Below are 9,804 nucleotides of genomic sequence, written 5' to 3'. Positions count from 1 at the left end.
CTTAGTTGGTTTTGTTTTAAAAATATTGTGCCTGGTGTCAACTTTTAAGCAACAGCACTGCCTAAAGGAAGCAGAGAAAAAAATCGAACACCGTTCTACAGGCAACTTTTTAAAATTCGATATGGTAAATCTGTTCGATATGAGGTTTTGTGTGTATATAAAAAATTTTTGTACAATGTAGCTGAATATTTTTGTTTCATTATTTTGATGTAAGGAGTGTGAACATTTTGTGTACCACACGTTGAAGTCAGGTATGGCACAATGGGTTCTGAGACCAGCTTTTCTTCCCATTTGCCTTGTTCAAAGCTTTCTTTCTTTCTGTTTCTAGCATTCATCAAGAAAATACTTCATTTTACCAATAAGCTTACTATGTGTTTGAAGCCACTCTTGTTTCTAGTCGGCAGAAATATAAAACCCTTTTTCTTGTTGGTTCCGACTACTCCTTGATATTCTATGTTTATAAACCGTAGCCAAAATCTTCAGTCCCTTAAAATCTTCAAAAGCACCTACCCCAGGGTTGGCCTAACTCTGTTCCCAGGATTTCACCATTGACTTCAATGGGGACAGAGTCAGGCCAATGCTGAGAAAGTCTGGAAAATCTCCCATCCTGGGTGGTTTTGAGTTAGGCTCCTCTCTCCAGGGTCATGGCCAGATGCCGGAATTACAGTGGCCTGTTTTTCCAAGGTGTTGAGCACCTGCAGCTCCCATTTACTTCACAATTTCTGAAAATTCAGGCCAGTTACATTTTGGTGTCTGAACATGATTTTAGGAGCTTAACTTTCAGCACCTCGTTCTGAAGTCTTTGACCTAAATCACAAGGGAGTAAATAAAAAGATGATATTAAAGGCTCATATCACTTGATTCCACGGGGACTAAGTTTGGTGAGGGGATCACAGGTATGGAGTATAGAGAGGAGACAAGCTATAAAAGTTGGTTTAAATTCAAGGTTACTCTGTTTTGGTCACACGTAATGTATGAGGGAAATATGCTGGGTAACTTTGGGCATTTACATCCGTTCAAAGATTTCTTAAATCACTAGTGCATTATTAATACTCTTTCCATAATCTATTAAACTGAGACGAGGAAGGTGTGGGCAGTTAATATCAAAGATCAGATTTAAACCCAGCAACTGAAGTGACTACATTTCTATTATAATTCTTGGCTTTTGGCATCAAAACTTGGTTTGGCAAGATACTTGGCATACAAGATTTAGGAGTGGAAGGGGTTTTTTAAATACTAATTATCAAACAATATTGATTAGATTGCTATTTAAATATCACAAAGGATTAGTTTGATATAGCCTCGAATTCATATAAATTTAAAAAGGAAGTTGTAATAGTCATTAATCTTAAAATAAATGTTTTTTAATGGCTTGAGTATTGTACATATTTACATGGTTAATCTAGTATCAGTTATTCTGTACTGCCATGTAGATATTCTTTATTTACAAAAATCTAACTTCACAAAAACAAGGGAATGTTACATTTTAAGATTACATTCTGGAATGACACTTCATCTTCTATATTGGGAGATGACAGGTTGAAACATATGTACTTGGAGCATGTCTCACTGTTAGGAGATGTCTAAGCATGACTAAGTGAGGAAAGTGATGTGTCCTGCTTGTGTTAAAGTTTAAATTGCCTTACTCTTATGAGTTTCAGTGCTCTCTCTATTCTTTTTGTGATTTGATCTTCTGAAGTTTTAATACAATAGAAAACTCTCCTAGAATTGTGTGAATGACTCAATAGACTGTACAGTATTTGTGTAAATATACACTTAGGAACCTGAGTGGTCCATCAAGTACTTGATCTGTTTTATCAGTCTGCAGTAGGAAGCCATTAAGCTAAAATCAATCCTTTTAAAAACATGGAGCCAGACAGCATAGTTTGCGAGACTGGTAATGGGATAGCGAGCTGTTTACCTGGATTACCATTTCAGATGTGATTGCTTTTACACAATATTCATAAAATGAGTTGCCTGCTAGGAGGAGAAGTGACACCAAGGGAGACGTGCTGGCCCCACTGAAGTCAATGGGAGTTTCGACATTGACTTCAGTAGGGGAAGGATTTCACAGCAATTGTCCAGGTTATAAAACCACCACCCTTGCTAAAAATTTAACATCTGGATTGATCTTCTGAAATATTAATGTCTGAATACATGCAACAATTGGATTACTTCCGCTTTCCTGTAGAGGTGGTCTGTCCAGAACATCATTGAGACGTCTTGGCAGAGCAACATAGGGAAGCTTTAATCGCCACTACTTGTACAGATGACTCAATTTGCTGGTACCGGAGAGAGGGGACGTTAAAGGGATTATTAAAAATAGCTGAATACGTTAGCTGAACACTGGCAACAGTGAAAAGTGCACTGATAAGGTCTGGGTCTGCTAAATTCATAATGTGAAAGTCATTCCATGTTAGATCTGTAAATATTTTGCAAGAATACAGTTAAAAAAAAAAATCAGTAAAAAGTTTTCTATATTAACAGCTTTAAAAAACGCAAAACGTTTCTGGAGTCTTTATGCCAAGTGTCAGCATAGAAATAACTTTCATAAGTTTATAAACACTTTACAATGAGTTTTACATATGTACCCCAAGCACTGTTATAACTGATTGGTGGGGATATTAAAATGCTGAACTCTAAACTGGTGCATCTTCATCCTGTGTAGTAGTGAGGACATTTTGTACTGATATTTACCAGACTTTATTTACTTTCAAAATCACTGGGAGAAAAAATGATAAAAGTTGAGAACGTTGTCTTTGAAAGTGATTAGAAAAGTGACTAACATCTTAGCTAATCTTAAAACATGATATACAAAGTAAGCTTGGCTGGATTGGTTTGGCTGGAAGATAGAATACTTCAGGGACAGCTGTTCTTGATGTAGATTCTAAAATAAGTGTGAAGTTGGGGAAATACAGTTGTATTTTAATATAATGTATTTGAACAATTTTGATGGCAAAACACGACAAGTGATATGACTCTTTTCAGCATAGTACAGTGTGTTTAGCTTGCAAAGTCCTTCACTGTTTTAGTAATGAGAGGTGGAGCGATTCTGATATTACTTGGCCTCATCCTTTGTTAAACTGTTTCCAAGAGTAAGACATTTACTAAGTTCTTCTTTGTCTCCGTATTTCTTTTTGTTTTAAAGCAAAGAATCATGGTGGCTCTCTTTACAAGTGACATTGTTAATCTTATTTTGGCTTTGTTTTCCATTTTTAATTATTGTGTAGTATGGTTTTTCCAAGCAATTAAAGTGTTGTGTGCACCATGTTATCAAAATTTGCCTGTAATTCACTCAACTCATAAGTTTGACTGGATCAGTGGTGATATAAGCGCAGGCTTTGGTTTTATTGTTTGTTTTGTTTTTGTTTTTTGTTTTGAAAATTAGACAATGGGAGTATAATGCCCCTAGGTACATGAACTCTGTCTGGGTAATCTGAAACTGCGCTGTCATTTTTCTGTACAAATCTGTTAAAATACAGTTTTCCCATTTGATGAAAATTCGAACTAAGCAAACTTTTCCCGAATCCTGACTCAGCTCTGCGTTTGAACAGCTACATTATTGCACATATGAAACATGAATTAAGTGCCAATCCTGCTCCTGTTGAGGTCTTATTTGAGTTTTGCCTTGACTGCAATGGGAACCAGGTCAGGCTCACAGTCTGCATTGAATGCACATTTCTTAAACACCAGCTTCTAGGAGTGCTGGGGGGGGGTGCACTTTTGAGATTCTGTACAGTTGTCCTAATGCAACAAATTCTTGGATTTTGGAAAAGTTTTCATAAATGCACCACTGGATTCTGGTTTTTCTCCTTTCTGGTAATACACCGAGTCATAGGTTAAATGGGCCTCTTGCCTCAAATATAACCTGCTTAACCATATAATCTTAAATAAGTGCCAACTGAGGGAATCTGTAGGGGGATTTGCTTTACTGTGAATCCTGCCAATTACATTTTCATAAGAAAAATATTCTCCTCTAATCTTTAAATTTTGCAAACATTGTTTCATACACAGTTCAGGTGTCTCATTGAAACTACATGGGGGTGTATACATATCTTCATCTAATGGTTGAAAAGCAAAGCAGTTGATTTTTAGACCTGAGCAAAAAAGTTTATTCAACTTTTCGCACAAAATAATTGCAAAACTATTGACCTTCCTCCAAAACAATCAGTTCGTTCTCTCCAAATTTAAGTAATTTTTTAAAATGCAAATGATTTTTTTATTTAAAAAAAAGTTTTTCTTTAAAAGAAACAAAGTGCCATGCTTCAACTGACTTCACTGAACCAGTCCATTGAATTTCATGTCATTCATAATTCTACTTTTTATCGTGAGACTGTCAGACAGAAATCACCAGCTCTTTGTTTTGTTTATTAGTTTACCAGCCAATGAGGTGGGAACTCTTAATTACACAGCTCAGTTGAGGTATTTTGCGCAATATATACTGTACAACATGTATGTGCAAGAGATAGGTTTTACTTTTACAAAAAAAAAAGTGAACAATACAAAATGAAGACAGTAACTGTACTAAGCAGTCTTGCCTTTTTAATCTTATGGCAGCTCAGAAGGGAGGTGCTGAAAACCTTGAACTATTGTTGTCAAATCAGATGACAAAATACTTTTTTTTTTTTTTTTCTTCCATTACAGAAATTGGGTACTGATCACACATGATGTGTATAGGGCTAAATATCTGCTTGTTTGTTTCTTTGCACCTGTGTACTTTTATTTCCCTCTGTAGGCAATAAACGGCCATTTTGCAACTGCATTTTCTGTCCTGTGTTTGTTTCTACTCTTGAGCATTGTTGTATATATCACAAAAGTAGTTGGGAGGGCGAGGAGCTGGATGTTGGCACATGGCCCTTACTGTTGCTACTTTCTGCTCTGCATCAAATTGTACATCTTGGTGTTTACAATTAAGTGGCTGCTTCTGGTCACACTGTGAGTGGGTAGGAGAGACTGCCTGGATAACAGAGTCTGATCCAAAACCTGTTGAAGTCTGTGAGAGTTTCTCCATTTAATTCCGTGGGTTTTGGACTGTTATATGCTTTATGAAAGATAAGAGGTGTAATTATGTGACTGTCTAGTAGCTAATAATCAGGTTTTAATACAAAAGCCACATCCAGTTCTTGCATGTGTAAAGGTTAACCATTAAAGGTTCTGCAAGTTCTTGAGTGTGTGCGTGTGAATGATTAGCCCTGGAATTGGGATTTACTAGATATTTCTATTGAAACACAAAGAGGATGAGCATCCGGCTCAGTCCCTTTGTAGCTGGTTTGGCTGTGTGGTGCTGACAGGGTAAAATACTAAACTAACACACACGAGTGTTACAGAGTGACACAAGCAGATATTACAGTGATGCACATGTGCAGTAGATCTGCAAAGGTGCCATTTTTTAAAGTGTGCTACGACACTTGGTAGGCCACAGCGGCTCACTACCAATTGCAAGTCTTCAGCTTATCTTCCTTCTGTCAAGAAATCCTGTTTCTTGGTGCTAAAAGGTGAAGTGTGTCCCTCCCCTTTCCACTGTGAAGAGTACCAATTCACTACACTGCTTCTGTCCAGCATGTGTACATCAGAAGCTAGGAGTCGGAAGTATCTCTTGTTACTGTTCTGTAGCGCCCGTTCACAGTGCTAGAGGGAAGGGTGGCTTATTGTCGTCAACAGTGATGCCATTGTGCGAGCAGTGGCAACGTTTTTTAAGCTCACTGATACAGGTTCAGTGCTTGTGGAAGTTCACAGGGTCTAGAAGCAGTAGCACCCACCAGCACAAGCATTTTGACTATTTGTATTACAGTATATCCTCGAGGCCCGTACTGAGATCAGCGGTACATGCATTGTGGCACATGCACATGGAGATGGACTGTTTCTTCTGCTTAGACTGCAAGCTGTGGAGGGCAATATGGTCCTCATTTAAACTACTGGATGAATGGAGGCGCAGGGAATAAGTGACTTTTCCCAGATGTCACAGGGAGCCTGGAGTCCCAGTCCAGTGCTTGAACTTTCTGGCCTTGGCCTGTAACTAGATAGCAGACTTTTTATAAATGCATTATTCTGATTGCTGCTGGGCTTTTCCTGCTTCATTTTTGACCCAGCAGTCACCTTGTGATATCCTGCCTGTTCGAGAGATTAGCTGTTAATGGGGTGGCTAAGGAGTACCAGGAGAGCAAACTGTACTATTTAAAGTCCAATGTCAATGCAACTTTTAACATGGTGACTTTATTTATTTATTTATTTATTTTAAGGTCTGACGTCTCACAACCTGCTGGGACCAGAGTCCCAACTTTCCAGTGATATCAAGCATTTGTTTCTCAACTGGATGGCTCATGTGGTATCAGACCTTGTGTTATGCTTATAAGAAGCACACGGAATCTTTTTTAGGGGACATACAATACGCCGCATTTATTGGAAATACAACAATTAGCATATGCACTCAATTAGACTCACACACACTGTCCTGACAGTCGATGTTATAGTTACCAGGCTAGAGTCTGGATCAATCTAGTGGCCAGCTAGGTTGATCACGGGTAGGTAGGAGCCGGGTTCTGTCGGTCACAACACGATGCTCTGGGGAAGTCTTGACAGGACGAACCCAAAGTTTCATGGCAAGGCACCCTGTTAATATAGTGATTTTCCTTCATTGGGACCAATGAGTTTTGCACCGTCCTGCTGTAATCAATTGTTGTTTGACGAGTGTTTTGTTTTTTTAAATTGTCCTTCTCATCCTTTATCTTGTTCTTTCAAGTCTCTCAGGGAGTTGCCCCATGCTGGTTTTGATCACAGATATCTTGTCCCCATTGATAGGTGCCTGTCTCATCTTTAGAGTCGTCAATCTGCCCTCTTCTAACATTTCAATAGGGGCGTGTTGTAATCTTCTGGCGCCCTTGCGTCTGTCCTCGGTTCCTCCCTAGAACATCTGGTTCGATGATGGCCTTCACACTTATTTCTTAACACCTTCATCATTCACACACAAAACAGAATTGATGTACACAGAACAATTTGAACAGGAACATCAAGTTGCAATGCAAAAGAAAAACAATCATTGCATTCTTTTGCTTATTTTAAAGTGCTAAACCTACAACAAAGTGGTAACCCTAAAAGATTTGTTACTGCCTTGAAATCAGCTCAGACACAGATTCTGGCTGATGCATCTTTACAAATGCCCATTAGGCCATTCCTTTCTGCTTTCAGAAAGGGTGGCTGGCAGGATATGATCAAATCATACACTAATACATGCTACATTATTATTCTTTATCCTTTTATTCTAAATTATATGAAATACAAACATAAAATCCTACTACTACACTTGGAGTAGTCAGATTGTTCTGCCTCGTATTCCTCTTTGGCATTTTTCCAGGACTGAATACAGCAAATCCTGCACTCTCCCTAGGGAAGGAAAGTTTTGTTGGCCTTAAGGGATGGAGGAGCAAGAAAGGATTAATTAGGAAGTCCCCTTTGATATGGTGTCAACAGATGGAATACATCATGATTACCCCTATTAGACAAAGCTATGGTGAAAACTTCTCTCTCGGAGATTGGGAGGAATGTTCCTTTGATGGGGGAAGTAAAACAAAAGCAAGCTTCATTCTGTGTATCAAAGGGAGGGAGAATTCCTCTCTCGTGACCAAATGGAACTGCGATTTCCGCTCAAACCTCATTTCCAAAGGCATTTGTTAACTGAGGTATTTTTATTCGTAGTGAGGGCCACAGATCTGCAACATTAGGTCTCTGCTCTATGCAGCCGTGGAGGCAGAGCAGACTTGTCAATCAGTGGAGAAGTGGCTCCACCTCTGAGAAACCTGTGAATTTTTTCATCTGCCTCCTCTGCTGCAGGTTGCAGCCCAGCTCCTCCCTGCTGCGGAGCAAAGTTTGTTTTGTTTTAAAAAGCTAACTTCAATTGGCTTCAAGTCTCCAAATTCCCGGGGTCTGCCGCTGTTGGCAGAAGGAATTCCCTATTTCCCGTGGTCAGTCGGACTCTCCATGTGCCCTACTCACCCACACAGATTACAGCGTGGTGGTGAAGGCTACAACAAGAGGGAAAGCCAGACACCGTGTTTCCCGCACCTGCCCTGCTGATTGAGTGCCTGCATGGAGATCGTATTCTGCGCCTATGCTGCGGAGACCCATGGCCTTCTCAAGTGCTCAGACTGGGCCTGGGTTTCCTGCAACCTCCCTCACCAAAGCGGGAAAGCTCCCAGGAAACACTGGCCGCACCTCAGCAGCAAAGTCTCTCAGGCCTGGCGCAGATGATGGCTCCCTCCCCTTCCTACCCCCGTGCAGGGAGAGTGTATGTTGAAGGACAACATCACAGGCCCAGAGAAGTTTCCTACCCAGCCACCGGAGTCCATGCCTCAGCCACCGTTATTGACCATGGGGTAGCTGCCCAGCTCTTGTAGGACAGGTATTGTGGTGTCAGGGAGCTACAGAGCAAGGACAGCTTGGTAAGGGGCCCCTGGCCTAACCCTGCCCTCTGTTCCACAGCACTTCCTAGTGCTGGCTCAGGGCTACTCCCTACCAGCCATGTCAGCGCAGCAAGCGGGCCAAGAACTCCTTTTTAAACCTCCAGGGTTGGAGGCTGGTGCCCCCAGGTGGGGTCAGCCTATGTCCAGACCACATCCAAAATCCCCCTCGAACAAAGCATACGTCTCTGAGAAGCTCCCTTCTGGACTCAGTCCATTGCAAAGCTCCAGTATGAGCTCCTCCTTTCTCAGGGCAAGAAAGCTGCTTGTGAGCGGTAACCGCGAGGGCCTTCTCTTCTCCGGTGGACTCTGTCTGAAATTTCCCTCTCTCCACCTGAGGAGGAGGATCAAGGGCTGCTTAGGAAAAAGGCCTTTCTCAAGGTATGTGTACAGGGCCGGCAGCAGCAAGCCTCCCAGCCCAGCCCGACAGACTCGGGCTAGCAGGGCTCACGCTAGCGCTCTGAAAATAGCCGTGTAGGCAGCGCTTTGAAGTTGCAGCCCAGGCTGGAGCCTGGGCTCTGAAGTGTCTGGGCTTTCTACACAGCTGGTTTTAGAGCACTGGTGTGGTGAGCCCTGTTAGTCTGAGTCTGCGGAGGAGAAGCTTGCTGCCATGAGCTGGGCAGACGTACCAGATGTTCAGACACCTCTCTAGTTGCCTCAGCAAAAAAAATACAAACAGGCTCTGGACCTGCCCCCTTCCTACCTATCATCATACTTTGAAATGGATGAAAAGAGAAGAGCAAGGCCCTGGTTGACAAAGAGCAAAACCCCGGGGGTGAAGGAAAAGAGCCCCCAGATCCCCTTCATCGTAAGAGGTGCAAAGTGTTTCCCACCAGCAGGATAAATCCCAATACTCCTCTTTGAGGAGGGTCAGTTCTCAGATTCTGACCCAGGTCAGGAGGAGGAGGAGGAGGAGGAAGAGGAAGACGACTTTCAGTGAGACTTTTGGTAATAAGTCATGTTTGGAAAACTTTACCCATGATAAATTTCTCGGATTAAGAGTCCATTGTGTATAGGAAAATGTATCCGTGACTTACGTGAAAGCTTTCTAAATCACTTCTAAAAATGGATCTTGGCCTTTTTTTTGAAAAAATTAACCTAAGTGAGTTAGGAACTCAGGTGCCACACTACCTCCTAGGAGAGATTGCTTTTCTGATACTTAGTGTGTTTGTAGAACCAGTGAGCTCCATGTCTTTATATTAAGTGAATGTGGGCATGGTGGTATTTGGTCAGTAGATATTTCTCTCTGTTCTTCCCCGGTATGTATCCAGATAAAGCTTTGCTGAGGAAGCTACGTCTAACACTTTTTGATATGATTTAGAAAAGCCCTGTAGAAAGTTGTTCTCAAGAG

Source organism: Emys orbicularis, chromosome 5 (assembly GCF_028017835.1).
Source record: "Emys orbicularis isolate rEmyOrb1 chromosome 5, rEmyOrb1.hap1, whole genome shotgun sequence".
Lineage (NCBI taxonomy): Eukaryota > Metazoa > Chordata > Testudines > Emydidae > Emys > Emys orbicularis.
This window is presented reverse-complemented; position numbering follows the sequence as displayed.